The 15,795-nt window shown below is 37.5% G+C and overlaps 1 protein-coding gene across 2 annotated transcripts in view; it reads right to left on the bottom strand.

Annotated features, from left to right (window-relative positions):
- The window catches only part of LOC130252166 (uncharacterized), a 306,913-nt gene extending 291,423 nt beyond the window's left edge, over positions 1-15,490 (bottom strand). The window contains exon 1 of one of the 2 annotated variants that reach the window (XR_008840314.1): positions 15,131-15,482. The gene's annotated coding sequence lies outside the window, so the exon portion shown is untranslated. Of the gene's footprint in view, positions 1-15,130 lie in introns of both variants that reach the window. The other variant, XM_056489461.1, reaches the window with a different exon arrangement.
- Positions 15,491-15,795: the final 305 nt, after the last annotated feature.

Genomic DNA, 15,795 nt, shown 5'->3' with positions numbered 1-15,795 from the left:
AACCACAGCAGCAATTCTGCCCCTCCAGCAGCCAGAGACCCAAAGTTTGTCATGGGTGCCAGGTGGCAGCCAGCACTGCTGCCTGTCATGCTGGCACAACTCCCTGCTGGCCACTCGGTAGGACCCAGCTGTGCTATAACCCCTATAACTCACACCAGACAACTGATTTAGTGAAGGATTTCAAGAGAAGATTATAACTAAAAGTAATAGAAGAGGCCTCCTTCATTTCAAGAAAGGTTAACAACAGTTCAAAAAATTCCTCAGAATACCTACTGACATCAAGTGAGTTCAGCTCTTCTTTGGGTTTGTTTCTTCTCTAACATACAATTTGATATCTTGAGAAATTAGGTTATTTTGTTTTGGTTTTGTTTTTTTTTTCCAATAAAATACTTGCTCCTTTCAAATAGAATCCTTTAAACACAGAGTAATCCTAAAAATAAAAAAGTCTCTTCTACTTAGCACCAGGGAATAGTTTTCTTACATCTGGAAAGGGAAAAAATAGCTTCTGCCCCTGGTGCAGGAATGTCATGCTGGTAACATTAATCCATTTCAAGAAGACAGGGGCCCTCTCTTCCTCCTCTGTAGCCAGACCAGGAAGTAGATTCCAGGTTCAAGCCCCTTTTTCTTGAGATAATTCATTTCTTGATGCACTTTTTAAAAGCAGAAGCATTAAAATGGGCATAATCAGAGTTATCCCTGGAAAAAGGGTTGGGCTGCTAATGAATATTCCAAACCAGCATGATATCAGCTTTCCAGAGACAGCAGAGAAGGAGAACCACCCTGAACAGGGCTCAGCAGCAATGAAGGAAATTTAATCTTAAGTTAAACAAGATGGAAGGCATTTCCTAATGCACTTGAGAAGAATATTTTATTAATCACACAACTACAGGAAATAATTAGCCCCATAGATAACATTTTATAGTAAAAATAATAAACATGATTAGAGAAACAGCATTATCACAGTGCAATCCCTCAAGTATAGTCTGTTCACCAGATGTAACTAGATAAAATCTAAAAGAAGAGCATGTACAGCCTTGGCACATGAAACAGAAAAATGCAAATATTCACTCACACAAAGTACAGGGGAAGAAACAAGCAAATTACCATTGGCAAGGATACAATATGATATTTAGGAAACTGATTGCTCCTCCCAGATTCTGTGAGCCTCTGGGTATATCCCTTCACTCTGATAACCAATTTATATATTTACAAATTAAACAAGAGACTAGGTTCTCTTGGCAGAGTGAGAGAGTTTATGCTGCAGGCAACATTTTTTAAAAAGGCTTGGCACTAAGAGTGGACATGACTCCACCAAACATGAGCTCCTGATGCACTGTCAGGGCTGAGGGGAAAAATGCATCCCCAGAGGCCTCTTTGGAAGAAGCCTGAAGAGGACTGAAGAACTTGGATTAACTCTAGACTTGGCACTCAAGCATCTGGTATTGGAAGGCTGTATCAATGTCTGATGTGCACAAGTCAAGAAACTCACCAAAGACCCTCCTAAGGACCAGAAAAAACTCTTAAGCAGAGTTCCATTTATCCTCATAAATTATGTCTGAATGGATCACTGTATATATCAGTTTTGACAGGAAGCTTTACAGGTAAAAGACAAGTTTGCAAACAAGTCTCAGCAGGCAAATTCAGATTATAGAGATATAGATATATGATCTCATATATATGTATTTATATACATATGTATATACATATATATAATGTAGGTACACAGGGTACCTGTTGTACCACAGCAGTACTTCACCACTGGAACACCTTCCCAAGGATCATGACATGTTCTCTGTCCTTTAACCTTTTACATCAAGAATGGATTTTGCATTCTGAAAATTATACTTCAAACAGGAATTCATTTAGGTTACATACACAGTGTTAACCTGAACGATCTTTTCTGCTTTTTCTTTTAATCTACAAGCAGCCACTACACATAATGATATTTATGTATGATATCATAGGCTTATGCAATTCAATAGGCTCTGTAGATCAGTCTTAAAAGCCTAATGAGAAGTCCCAGTTGAAAAGTATTGTTCATGGGAATACTGGCTCCTTAATATGATGTGGTGAATTGAATATTAAATACAACTTTTTCCTCCTTATGCTTTAAATTAATGTTATGGTAAAGAATAGCATACATTACAGCATATCAAACATGGCATTAACTGCACAGTTGAGACTCATATATAAAGATGTGGAAAAAGGGTGCATGAGAAGATTAAAGGGTAAGCAAATAAAAGTTCTTGAGGAAAAACTGTGTGTAGGTGCAGCTACCACCAAGGTAAAGCTTCACAAACCCAGCTGCAGATTTTCTCCTCATCTAAAACTTCCCTGTCAGGTCACTGTTTATATTCTCCAGCTGCTGCCTCCTTTCCTTGCCACCCAAGGCCTTTCCCAGCTGTTCTCCACTTCTCATCCTGAGTTTCCAGCATCTACATGCTCCAGCTGCCAGATTATTCAAATGGATGCTCTGGGCCAAACAGTCCATAATCAATTAGTCAACTTGAATAAGTTCTTAATTTACAGGGAGAGAGAGGACCATCCAACATGTTGCTTTTAGACAGAGCACTCAGATTACTTTGTGTTATTCAGGTTTGTTATTTCAAAAATGGCAAAACAACAGGCTGCTTTCATTGACGTGTGCTGATCTGTTGCATCACTCCAGTGACACAAAGCACTCATAAACCCTCTTTAATTGGTGTTTTAGGGCAGGTTTATGGCTACAAACATTGCTAAAACATTGCAAAACAGAAGCAGGACTAAACCTTTCTCCATTATCCCAGACACTACAAACGTCAACAGATATTTACACTGGGCCTAGGTATTGATTACATTGACAAGTGCCATTTTCTGCTCTCTCATTTCTACTCCATTTAGCATGTGTTCAGCTAGCAAGGACCAAAGAAACCAGATGACATTTTGAGAGGATCATTTTGAGATTATCTCTTGCTTTTATTTATATAAATCTATGTATATATATAGTCTATGTATTTCTATCAAAGACATCTACATTGGGCTAAAATTCCTGCTCTATATCGATACACAATAAGATATGGCTGAAGGTACAACACAGAAAAAAGAAGAATGATGAAAAAAATCCAAAATCATCATCTTTTATAGATCTTGTCATCAGGTACAACTGAATGAAAGTACATACAGAGGGACTTAGGTTTCTCTTAATACTTAGTGAATTGTATAGACAAGCAGACAACATCAGGGATGGATTCAGACTTCCAGTTTATATTTACCTTTGTTATATTACCACAATTCACCTTTAAAAAGGATGAAGTTTCAAATAAGCAATGGTTCCTTCCTTATTACAAGAACAGGTTTGGGGGAAAGGGATCCTAAAATTACATCTGCATTTGCACTAAAAACGTCAAGTTTCCTAAGTGCTTCAGCTACATGTATAAATATATAACTGGAAGCACACATTTGCAGATATTCTCTGTACTTATATTTAGCTTCATTGTCATCAACAGTATGACGGCAGGGTACTGTTCAAAGGAGTTGCTTTATAGATGCAATCAGGGATTTCAAATGGAGGCTGTTTTAATCACAATTTCTGCCTTCATCAAAACCAACTTTTCTATTTAGGGAAACACACTGGTTTTAATTTAAATGCCACTGGTGCACAAAGGGTAATGGAAGACTCTAGCTGAAAAGATTTTAATTGTTTCATTCTTATTGCAATAAATATTTTCACTCCATTTTTTTTTTTTTTTTTAAATTCAGCATGTTTAATTACCAGGGTTCTGTTATTTCTGTTCTTTATAGAGAAATTCTAGCAACACACTTCTAAGAGGGCTAAAATTACTCTCTATATAATCCACCCGCAGGGCTGTGATCTGAATAGAAACTGTGTTACTTGATTCATTGCACAGTACGTTTCTGTTGTGCATGTTTTTCTCTGTCACCATATGACAGAAGGACTGGCACAGTTCTTTCCAGTTTATCAACATTTGAGATGTCCCAAGTGAACCAAAAAAATTCTTCTTTTTTTCAAAACTCAAGCAGCATGAAGCCAAGACTGAGTTCACCTACCACATTTAAGTTATTCAGATAAATTATGGGCATTTCTGTGCATCTCTCACACAAACCTTGGGGGTTTTTTAAGATTTCCATCAAGCTACCAACAAATGCCCCTGCATGGCATGACCTGTGCAGTTTGGTATGAATCTGTTTCTGATTATCCAAATTTATTTTTGATTATGAATATATATATATCAAGTTAAGATTCCTTTTCTCAGCCTTCGCTTACTAAGTCCTTACAAAATATTCCAATTTTATCTTTGAAAATCTTCCAAGTCCTTGACTTTTTCATCATATGAAGTTCTGAGAACTTTTATCTGTCTCAAAGCCTCCACTTTTTCCAGAAAACCTATTAGGTACCAATCTCATGGCTTCCCTCTTTTTCAGGGCACTCAAAGGCTTCTTTTCCCATACCCCAGGAGATTTTCAAGAGGGGTTCTACATGACAAAATAAGCAGTTTCATCTCTCTCTCACCACCCACACTCAAGGAGTGTTACATAGAGCTGCTTTATGTTTTTCACCTTTCCATACAGGTCTTCTTGAGCTACCACAAAACTGAAATTAGCAAAAAGGGATCTTCTGGTGTTTTATTGTGGTAATGATTTCCTGCTTGGAAAGGAAAACTGTGTGAAGCACAAGCAGGACAGAGCCTTCTCCAATGCCCACACGAGCTTCACCTACCTCACAAGCCCTTTCTGTCACTCCCTGCATTATGTGGGAAAGTCACCTCATCCTTTTCCTGTGGCCTGCTTCCCTTGGGGCATTCCTCGTGCCCAGCAGAAAACTGGTGGGAAAACAGCAAGGGTCTCTGGATAAGGGATGCCATGAACAGACATGAAGAGGGAAAAAGGAAATTTAATAAAGTAATTTTACCTGCTGTATGGACACAAACAGTGCACTTGGATGAGGATTTCATAAGCCCAGAGTGCACTAGTCTCACTCTGTGTGCATCAGTGAATCTTGCACAGGTATATGGGAATCCTAAGCACATAACCAGCCTCTCTGGATTTGGCAAGAGCCAGCTGAAGCATGACTGGGTGTCTGATTCATGGAGGAGGGAGGAAAAGGAGAAAGAAAAGCATTTTCTCTTGCACAGGGACATTTCACATTACTAAGCTAAGTATTGTACTAACTGTGGCTGAACACCTCTGAGAAAACCTGCAGCCTGATCCCCCTGATTTCCAGCATCCTGAACCAGAGCTTTTGGAAGTCACACACAAAGACTCACACGGGTTCCAAGGCTGTTGGATGCAGGCATTTCCAGTTTATTGGTGCAGAACCACGTGCAGTAAACTGTAACCAAATATGTGATTACATCTGGAAGCACTTTAAAAAACGTGATTAAAATATAAAAAACATATGAAACACATGATTTTGCAGGAAGTTCTAACATCACAACATGTTGCTAAAAGAAAAAGCACACTACTGGTCTGGCCCCTGGTTACTGAATTGGAGAGCCCTGAAAGGGAAAAGAACTCCAGCAATAGTTGGCTATTGCATGTACACAGAATCTTGTCCTTCAGAGAATTGCCAGGGCTTATCCACCAAAAGGGATGTTCAGAAATACCCAGAAAAGGAGCAAGAGAAAGACCTTCACATGCCACAGAAGACTTTATGCTCTGCTTTGCCAGGTGCAAGAATGGAAGATGCTTCAAGGAAGTCCCTCAAACTGTGAAAGTTCTGAAGAGGGAAAAAGACTGGTGTGCTAAGCTCTGAACATGTATGCATGGCAGATATTGGAGAATGGTCACTGTGGCTAAATCCACTACCCAGCACTTCAAAGTACAGAGTACATCCTAATTGCTAGCAAACTTTTAAATTCAGCTGCAAATTCCATCCAAAAGCTGCTGCTGAATGGACTTGTGTTTGCAGCGACCCAAATCATTAATATATCCTGTTGCTACTGGTAACATCTCCATTTCTTGAAAAATGAATACTTAGAAGCAGAACCTTTCCAAAACAATCCATAAAAGACAACTGTTCCTCAAATGTGAAATGTTTCTATTTTCCTCTACTAAATGAAGTAGTGATTGCTGATGATCACCGTTTGTCATTGATGCTCATTCAGCTTGTGAAACAAAAAGCATAGAAATGGAAATGAGTTGGTGTTTTTCCTTTGAATGACATTAGGAGGAGGAAAATTAACTTAGACAAGCTACAGCATTTTAGAAAACCAAATCTATGTAATCAATAGCATCATAAAAGGCAGTAGAGATTAATTTCCATTGATGAACCTTACTCAGCTGAGAAATTAAATGCTCTTTTAAAATATCATTTAAGTAACAGTAATAGGCAAGCATTAATATTTTCAGTATTAACATTCTCATCTTTAGAAAAGACTAATCTCAAGTTTACAAAAAGCCAATTTGTAATTTGCCCAAGGCAAGATGGAATATGTAGGCATCTTAAATGTAAGCAAATAGAAAATATTAAACTCTTCTATAATCAAGTTTTTATCCTCATCTAAACATATCTATGCTGACTTCAACAGAGCCAAATAAAGAACTAAGTTCTGTCTAAATTCACTCTTGGAAAAAGTAGGTTCCCTCCAATTTAAAGTTTGTTACCATATTTCATACCTTGGCATCTCTATTTTACTGTTTATACTGAATTTAACTGCAGTTGGCCATCTCATATGAAAGATTAGTAGGAATCTCATGTGTTCAGTGCAGTTTGTGAAGACTGAAAGAGTATGTGATTTTTCCACGAACTATAAAGTGCTCAGTAAACAGGGGGGAAAAAAAGAAAAAAAAAAAAAAAAAAAAAGAAAAAAAAAAAAGAAAAAGAAAAAAAAAAAGAAAAGCAAACAAGATGTTCTTGTTTGCCTACAGTTAGCAATTTACATCCTTTTAAGATCTTCTGGCATTGGTCCTTTATTCTTCTGCAATAGCAGACCCAAGGTGTCCTGTAAGCACCAGATTGGATGAAACCTGTTTTCCTGCAGATTTCTGCTCTTTGCTCTGTAACTCCACATTCTTTCTTCTCACTGCAAATGGCCATATCTCTCCACATTGCTTATTACACTATCACCTGGCAGGAGAAACTGTACTGTGATGAGTCTGGGACTGCACACATTGTTTGGCCACAGAGCCACTGCCAAACAGAATGTATAACAGCTATGTTCTGCCTGCCTCTTCCTCTAAATTGGCACCAGTTGTTGGTTTTTTCCTCCATACACTCACAGATTTTCACAAAACATGATATTCATTGAGAATTTTGCCTTTCAGATTTAACTGAGAGAAACAAAAGGGCTCAAAACACATGAAGGAGGGAAAGAACAAAGGAGAACATACAAACCTCAGTAGAAGTCTGACTTTGAAACTGAGAGTAACAACAAATATTTAAGAACAATATTGTTGATCATAAGACAGCTCTGTGAAATCCAGGTTCAGTAGTTTGGGATTTTTATAAAGATTCTAAGATTAGGCTCTTAAATTTGTTTTAAGATCTTAGATGAGGGACCCTGCTTCCAATACAGCAGGAATGCAGCATTTTACTTTAAAGTGTGATGTGAACCTTAATTAGCACTTTAAACTACAGGACTCTCACTTCCTGACTTTAGATATGCCAATGATAACCTACAAATGCATCCAACCAGATGTAAAATCTACTCACACAGCACAGGTAAATAGACCTGCAAAGTTAAAAAACAAACAAAAAACCATTCTAGATGGATACTGTCATATTAATGTACTTTTAGCTAAAAAGGAACACATTCATTTATAAAATAAATAGAAATACTATAAATATTTTAGCAGTAAGAAAGTACATGTTTTAAGTTATTTGCCCAAAGGTACAAAGAAGTTAGATGACACCTTGAGATTTCTATATCCAGAGGTAAATTGAAACTTTTAGGACTTCTTAATGCTGTGGTAAACTCTGAATAAACCCAGAATGACAGAGATGGATGCAATGCCACTGTGCATTATGTTTCTGTAACTAAATTCCCATTAAATGGTTACTTTTTCAAATATTTAAACTGAAATTAAGGTGTTCAGCCATGGCAGTGTCTGAAGTTAGAAGTTCTTTCCATCAGTTCATAATTGGACTGCCTTGAGAACAAATTCCTCCACCTGAAAATCAGTTGCATGTGCAACTGTACATATGTAGCACAATGCAGATAAAAGAGTTGAATTTTCATCCAAAGTTTCTGATGTTTCAGTTTGGCCAGGTCAAAAAAGTTGCTGTAATGCTTCCCATTTCAGAGTCCATCCCCAGTGACTAAACACTGTCATGCTTTGCTTTTGCTCATCATTTTTTTCTAATAGGCATGCTTTGAAAAGGAGCAGTATAGCCCAAATTTTACAAAAAAGAGTGGTGAATTCAGTTCAGGAAATAAAGTATGCCACCAATAAAAATCTGGCAAGATTGAATGATATAAAATAAAAGATGGAATAGATGGAATGAGGATTTTGTGTGTCACAAACATGCCCTCCCTTAATACATAAATATTAATCATAAATAAGTATTGCTGAATATATTTTCTATAGAATTTTCTATATTTCCATTAAAAAACAATTAAAAAGATACATTTGCTATGATCTGCCTGTATGCAAAAATAATATGTGTATACACCCTATAATGTAGCAGTATATGGCTTGATTTTGAAAAAAAAAACAAAAACAAAAACAAAAAAACCAAAAAACCAAAAGAAAACCAATAGGTTTTTGAATATAAGAGGAAGAAAAAAAAGAAAGAATCTTAAACCAGTGCTAGGTCTGAGTTAAGAGTTGGGAGGTGGCTACTGCCTGTCCTGCCAGAGAGTAGACAGGGCCAATTATCTGAGCTATCTCTGCCAAGGAATCATGGAATCATGGAATCATGAAGGGACCTGAAGGATCCTCTAACCCCACCCCTCTGCCATGGACAGGGTCACATCCCACCAGACCAGGCTGCTCAAGGCTTTATCCAGCCTGGCCTTTAACACTTCCAGGGTTGGGACATTACCAGGGCTGGAAATCTCCTGCTGCAGCCTGTTGCCTATCTCACCACTCCCACAGTAAAGAATTCTTTTTTTTAAATTTTAATCTAGCCTAAATTTCTCCTCTTTTAAATTGTACCCATCAGTACACAGCACTGTTGTGAATCACCTGGTGGTAATGTCAGCAGAGATGCAGAAGTTAAATTATTGCAATTACATATATATAGTGCAGGAGATAAGGAGTGGGGAAAAAAACCCAACACATTGATACATTTAAAATTACCAGCTGGTGCTGTTGAAACTACAGTCTAGGAAGGCTTAATGAAAAAGAAGATGGAGAGAGCATTCCTTCCTTGCCCATGTGAGATGTTCCAACATGGCAATCTTGCTTCCTGTGTTTTAATTCCAGCATCCAGCTAAGTCAACTTTGGATACAAGCTCGTGCCAAGTTCCTGCAGCATCCTGGTGTCTAAGGACAGAAGGCAGTGTCATCCATATGCAATGCTCAGCTTGTCTTAAGCTCCTCATAGCAAATAAAAAAATCAGTGCCTACCTTGACATCTATTGCCAAAACACATGCAATAAGTAGCTGTAAGTTACCATCTTCAATATATAACAATTTTGATCTCTTTTTATGTCAAGCCCTCTAAAAATAGTCCACAAACCACCTGTTGATCACATTGTTCCAAAGGCTGTTTTTCAAAGACTTTTGTTGAGTTGGTTTTGTTTACTTCATTTTTAGAAGGAAAAATATAATGCATTCCTACTTCTGCTGCTTAAAATAATCTCAACATACTTCCTTTAACAAGGAAAAAAAAAAAAAAGAAAACAAACAAACATAAGAATCACCTGTGGTTTGGGACTACACAATGGAAAATTTCTGACCAAAAAATACAGTTAAAGGAAAAGTGATAGAAACCAAATGGCCTGATATGTCTTAAAACGTGATTAAGTTACCAGATCCTGACAAATTTCTTGGTTTTCTTTAAGACACTGACAGCAGATTATAAATGAAGAGGAAAAACAAACCACAAAGGAAAGAATTTGAGGAATACTACTTTCTCTATAGCATGAACTATCAATTTTTACAGTTTTTGCCTAATACTGATGTAATTCTTCTTGATGTCAGTGGAAGAATAGTTGGAACTACACTGGGTACTTCTAGAAAAAAAATCTTCCTAGTGAATTTTCAGCCAGAGCTTGAAATGAGCTTTATGGGGTTCATAGAAAGCCCCATAATTTCTATAATACCACACAAAGGTATTTCCAACACAAACAGATTCTGTCATACTGCTGTGTCACACTGCCTATTTTTTGACTAAAGTTCTGTGCCAATCACTTTCTCCTCCATTTTCACTTTATGTTCTATAATTTACTCTGCCCTACTACGGGCACAGATTTTTATGTCAGGAATTTATTATACACAGAATAAAATAGATGCTCAGTGACAACCATGCCACAGTCATGAACAACTTATAAAATACAGACCAAAACTACAGGCAGTATTTTCAGAGGATAGTGATCCTCGATCCAGAGGTACTTCAAAGTAATGTCACCTTAGGAAAGGCACTTTGAAGTTATTTCCACCAGCCTAGCCATAACAACATACACAGTTTTGAGTAGCATAGAAGTGGGAGAAGAAGCAGTGAGAGAGCACTAGGAATACCTTCAACCAGTTCTGCCACAAAGGACTATTCTGAGAAGGATGTCTTCAGCTGCTCTTGCTTTTTTGGAAATAATAAAAATTCCCAGCAATAATGGAACAGGTAATTTAGGGTAGGGTCTTCTCTCTAATTTATCATTTAACACCATTAAATGCGCACTGTTCAAAACTGGACCAATTGCAGATCTTCCACAGGAAATTTATGGTCCATGGAACATCTTTTGGGTTAAAGGGGAGATGTGGACAGTTGATGATACAAATGGAATATTGTCACTCAGAATCACTGTTACTAAAAGAGGGAGAAGAGTGTGCTTTTGGCAGTACTTGAAGCTGTATTTCTTACCTCTATCATGTTGTTGAATAAACTGAGGTTACATAATTTATACTATCACAGTCTTGTGGTTTTAAAAGTAATATCAGAATTGGAAAGTTCATCTACTTATTGCCTGAATCACCAAACATTTCTGTAACAGAGAGGCAGGCATTTCAGAAACTGGAGACAGCACTGTACATAGTTAAGTGGCTGTGGAGTTTGGCATCGTTTCCAGTAGAATACTGAGGAACCTTAAACCATTATGGTGCCACATTCATAGACTGAAAATCATCATGAAAAGAGTTTTGAACTCCTCCTCTGGCCTCACCCAATCCCTACAAAAATCAGTATTGACAGAGTGCCAAATAAAGCCATGGGTGATAAAAAGAATTTAAAGTGGATGGCTTGGTCAGAGGAGAGACAGAGGAAAGTCCATTGATATTTCTCACCCATCTCCCCCAGACCCAAGAATCAGAATTGCCAAAAGTCTTTCCAAAGTACAAGAATTTTTAAAAAGTTACAGGGATGTTGGAGTTGAAAAAAACCTACTTAACCTGTGCTCAAAAAAAAACCAGTCATAACAGATGTAACCACCCATCCTCATCTCTACTTCACTGCTAGACAGAGAGAGGTATATAAGAGGATAAAGAAAGATGAAAAGATGTTAGGTGGAAAAAAGAGGTTCTCACATCCCCCTCTCTGAAAGGCTTGATCATAATTTTGGAAGGAACAGCCTACTTTCTCGTGTGAATTTATAACTTCAGGTATAAAACTGGCTGCCGGCAGTGGAAATGCTTCTGAACAAACCCAGAGAGAGACAGCAAAATTCCCAAGGCTCTTCTCAGTGGCTGACAAATCATTTTAGACAGGGTGTGTTTCCTCTCTTATTCCACGTTCTTTCTACTTTTAGGTCTTCTCTGGTTTGCTTTTTAAGTTCTGCCTCTCTTATTACTGTTCCTATCCTCACTTCTGCTGCTTTTCTGTGATCATTTCCTTTTACTCATATATTACATTTACTTAAATCACTTCACAGGCCAAATGTTTCTCCTTTTATCTGTTCTTCTTTCACCTTAATTATCACCTTCTGGGACAGTCTTCTGCTGCTGGTTTGAATAAGTTGTTGGAAAGTAAATGCAAACTGAAAGTTAATTTGGGAACTCCAAAGTTCACATTCCAGTGTGATCATGAGTGGCAGCTGAGAAGATGAAAGAAATTTTTGTCATTGTTTTTTTTAAAAATTAATTTTAAAAATTCTTTTAAAAAATTCTTTCAAAATTGCTAGGAATTAACTTAGAGTATTTTTTTTTAAATTCATCTTAACAACACTGTGATTCACTGACTCCACTAATACTAAAATTCTCTTCTATCTGCCAATTTTCCTTCATCTATTGTTATAAACATCACCTTGTCATGACAGCACAAAGCAGTTAGTCTCGTTGAAAGAAAAATCATTAGTCTTGAATTTCCCTGATTTCTATTGTGACTCTAAAGATATCCACAGGTGTCATGTAGACCTGTTTCTGTTAATATACTGATGCCAATAAAAAGGAACAGATCTTGTAAATAAAGGGTTTCCTTCTTCCATACAGAACAGAACGAACCTAAAAGTGAACTTCAAAATCACTTTCTAAGCAATTCACAAAAGAAATCTATTTACTTCTTCAAAAACATTAATAATGTAAAACATAAACCTTTCAAACATTTTGACCTTTCCAAAAATAGTTGTTTTGTTTGGTTTTTTTTTCACTAAGTGGTGTCAGAGAGAACTAAAAAAGATTGTATAATTATTTTAGTCTGAGCTCATGGATCTTTGACTTTCTCTAAGAAAGAATAATAGTATTTGGAGATATTCTGTTGATGTTTTAGCTTCTGCCAGTCACATTAAATTGTGCCAGTCCTCAGACAGTCATTGAGAACAGCACATTTAATCTCATTATTGTCAGCTTTCCTTGAATCACAGAACACAACTACTGCTAGCAGATATTCTGCTTTTAATAACATATATAGGCATAAAGTCCTCAGCAAATTCTTCTCTTCCTCATTAAATCTTTTCCCCTTCATCAGGCTGATCATCAGAGCATGAAGAAATGTTTCATAATCCTCCAGTCTGGTGTCACAACACCACTGGTGCATTGTTTAGCCAGTGGAAGCCCCAGAGCACAGAAAGGAGGGATCCTCTGCTCCTGTGCCCTGTGTGAGCTCCCACCTTTCCCTGCTCCCCAAGGGCAGGGTGTGGGGGACACCCCAGCTGCCCAAGCCTCCAAGGCTGGGAAGAGACCCCCTCCCCAAAGTTTCTTTTAATTTCAGTTTTTAAAGGTGTACAGAGCACTTCAGCAGGTATTTCTTCTTCCCAGCATAGCCAAGAAGGAAATTGTATATTTATGTTACTGTAGAGAAAAAATTTCTTTCTCTCAGAGCGAGCCTGAAACTCCTAAAAGAAAAGAATACCCTTAACAGAACTAGGAACACAAAGATATTCTTGTGGAAAGTAATGTTTAGCCAAAGTCAAAATATACAGAAATTCTATTCAAAATAAGAAAACACAAAGTTTGAGGTCCACTTAGATCACCTTACATTGCAGCATTGCATTCAAATCTGTATTTCTTAGCATGTCTCTGGCACAACCCCCACTTTATATTAAAACCATTTTCAATATTGATGTGTGAACTCAAGATCTCAAACTGACAAATAAGAAAGGACACAATATGAACTTCTGCACCTGAAAGGGACTGCAATATCAGCTCAGCTCAGATCTGAACCATCTTATTTTTTAAGCAAGCATTCTGCTAATTATTAGGTAAGCATAAAAACAGAAAGATCAAGAAACAAGTAGTAACATACCCTCTGTGCAGAATTCATCTGACCAACTTCTTACACTGCATATTAGAATTATCCTATCAAATGGGCATTTTCCATTTAGCCCCAAATAACTGCTACCTAATTTTAAGATTTTTCATGTGCCTGAATTAAATGATGAAAATAATTTTATACAGAATCACTCTTCTGCTGAAGGAAAACCAGACCTTCCTCTAAATTACAGATATCTTAAAACCTCATCTAGAGAGTAACTTTGACATGCCTTGATGATTTATTACTCTAAATATCATCCACTCAGCAGTTTTCACAAACATATTTCTAACATTACTGTCAACATGCAATGCTTAATTCTGTTGCTGTGCTAATGAAGCAGCTTTTTCAAACTCATACCTGAAATAACATTATAGCTCAGAATATATTAATTATCATTACACTAGATGACTATTGTATATAACAATCTGTTCAAGAACTTATCCACAAGTATTGTATTTCCCTTCTTAAGCAAGTAAAATGTTATGAAATCTTTATCTTCTGTATTATTATGCAACTTACCTAAAATTTAGATTGTTATCTGGTAATTTTGGAAATATGTATCAGAGTATAAATTCTTTTTCTCTCAGCAGAAATCAGAATCTCAGAATATTGTTTTAAGAAAGAATTGTGTGCATCACAACAAAGGAATTCAGAAAAGCTGCAGGAAAGCTTGAATAAATAAAATAAACATGGATAGAATAAAACTGGCCTCCTCCCAAACCCCGAGTTTGTCAAAAGAACAAAGCACACACAAACAGCATGTAAAACCTGAATTCAAAATACATTTATAAAAAAAGGGATGAGGACACATGTTTTTTCTATTTCAGCTTGAAAAATAAAGGGACACGGCAATGAGTCTTGCTGGCAGGCAGATAACTCATAGGCCCTGACCCTTCGACTCACCAGGAATTCAAACACAAAGCTCTTTTCATAGTGACCGTGCCATACATTCTCAAGATAAGACAGCGAAATAAGGAGCAATGGAAAGGTGCCACAAAGCTCAAACTGCAGCAAACTGCACAGAAATTGTGTGCAATTCTTCACCTCCATGCAGCTGCACACCAAGTGCTGGCTGCAAAACTTATTTCTTCCCACAGCAGAAGCCATGCAGTGTGCTTTTGGAAACAGGACCTGCCTCCTGAAGCAAGAAAAGCACGAGAGAGAGCAAGCAGCGAGGAAAGGGATATCCCTGAGCAGTTCTGTATCATTCAGAGCTGAAGTGCACATCCGGACAAATAACCTGGAACACAATGAGCTCTGCAGACGGATCGCTGTGGTAAAACGGAAGGGTTTTTAGAGACAGCACAAAAAGCTACATTTCAAACAACATTTCAAATCTGGACTCACCATGAATAAGCAACAGTTGCCTGAAGTTAGTGTGTTATTTTCTGCCCTGTTCCATTGCACTTTTTGCCTAGTTGTCCAACACTTGGTAGCTCAGAGCTGCCACACAGAGGCCCCTTCCGTGATCTGGCTTATTTGCCTGTCAGTTTGAGTCTCAGCTTCTGTATGATGCAGCTGTGCACTTTGCTGAAGGTCTAATATAATTTCCATAAGCTTTCTCCCTGCCTGGAGCAAGCAGTTTGTTCTCCCTGCTCAATAAATACTCAGATCACTTTTCTGGTACTCACAGGGATAAAGCTTTAAGTTGTTAAGGAGTTCTTACTAAGTAGTGGGTGGAGAACATAAGCTCAGTACAAGGAAACTCTGCGCATAATCAGAAACTGAGAAACTTCCTCCCTTTCCCCCAACCCCTCCTCTCACCAGGCAAAGCTGCCAGTGCCTCCTTTACAGAAATTTAGGAATGTAAAGGGAGGACTCAAAGGGGCCCAGTCAGACAAGCCTTTCTCAATCAATTAGCTTGCAGCCATTACTTGTGACCCTAGGTCACACAACGTAAGTGTGTGGGGTGTGCCTTTAGGGGTACACCAAAGCTGCTTATTAAAACTTACATAACCAAAAGTGTTCAAAATAAAACAAACTCCAAAAGCTGGAAAATACTTTCCATGTAC

This window comes from Oenanthe melanoleuca, chromosome 1 (genome assembly GCF_029582105.1).
Source record: "Oenanthe melanoleuca isolate GR-GAL-2019-014 chromosome 1, OMel1.0, whole genome shotgun sequence".
Classification (NCBI taxonomy): Eukaryota; Metazoa; Chordata; class Aves; order Passeriformes; family Muscicapidae; genus Oenanthe; species Oenanthe melanoleuca.
Note: the sequence above shows the minus strand (reverse complement) of the source record. Positions and strands in the feature narration are given on the sequence as shown.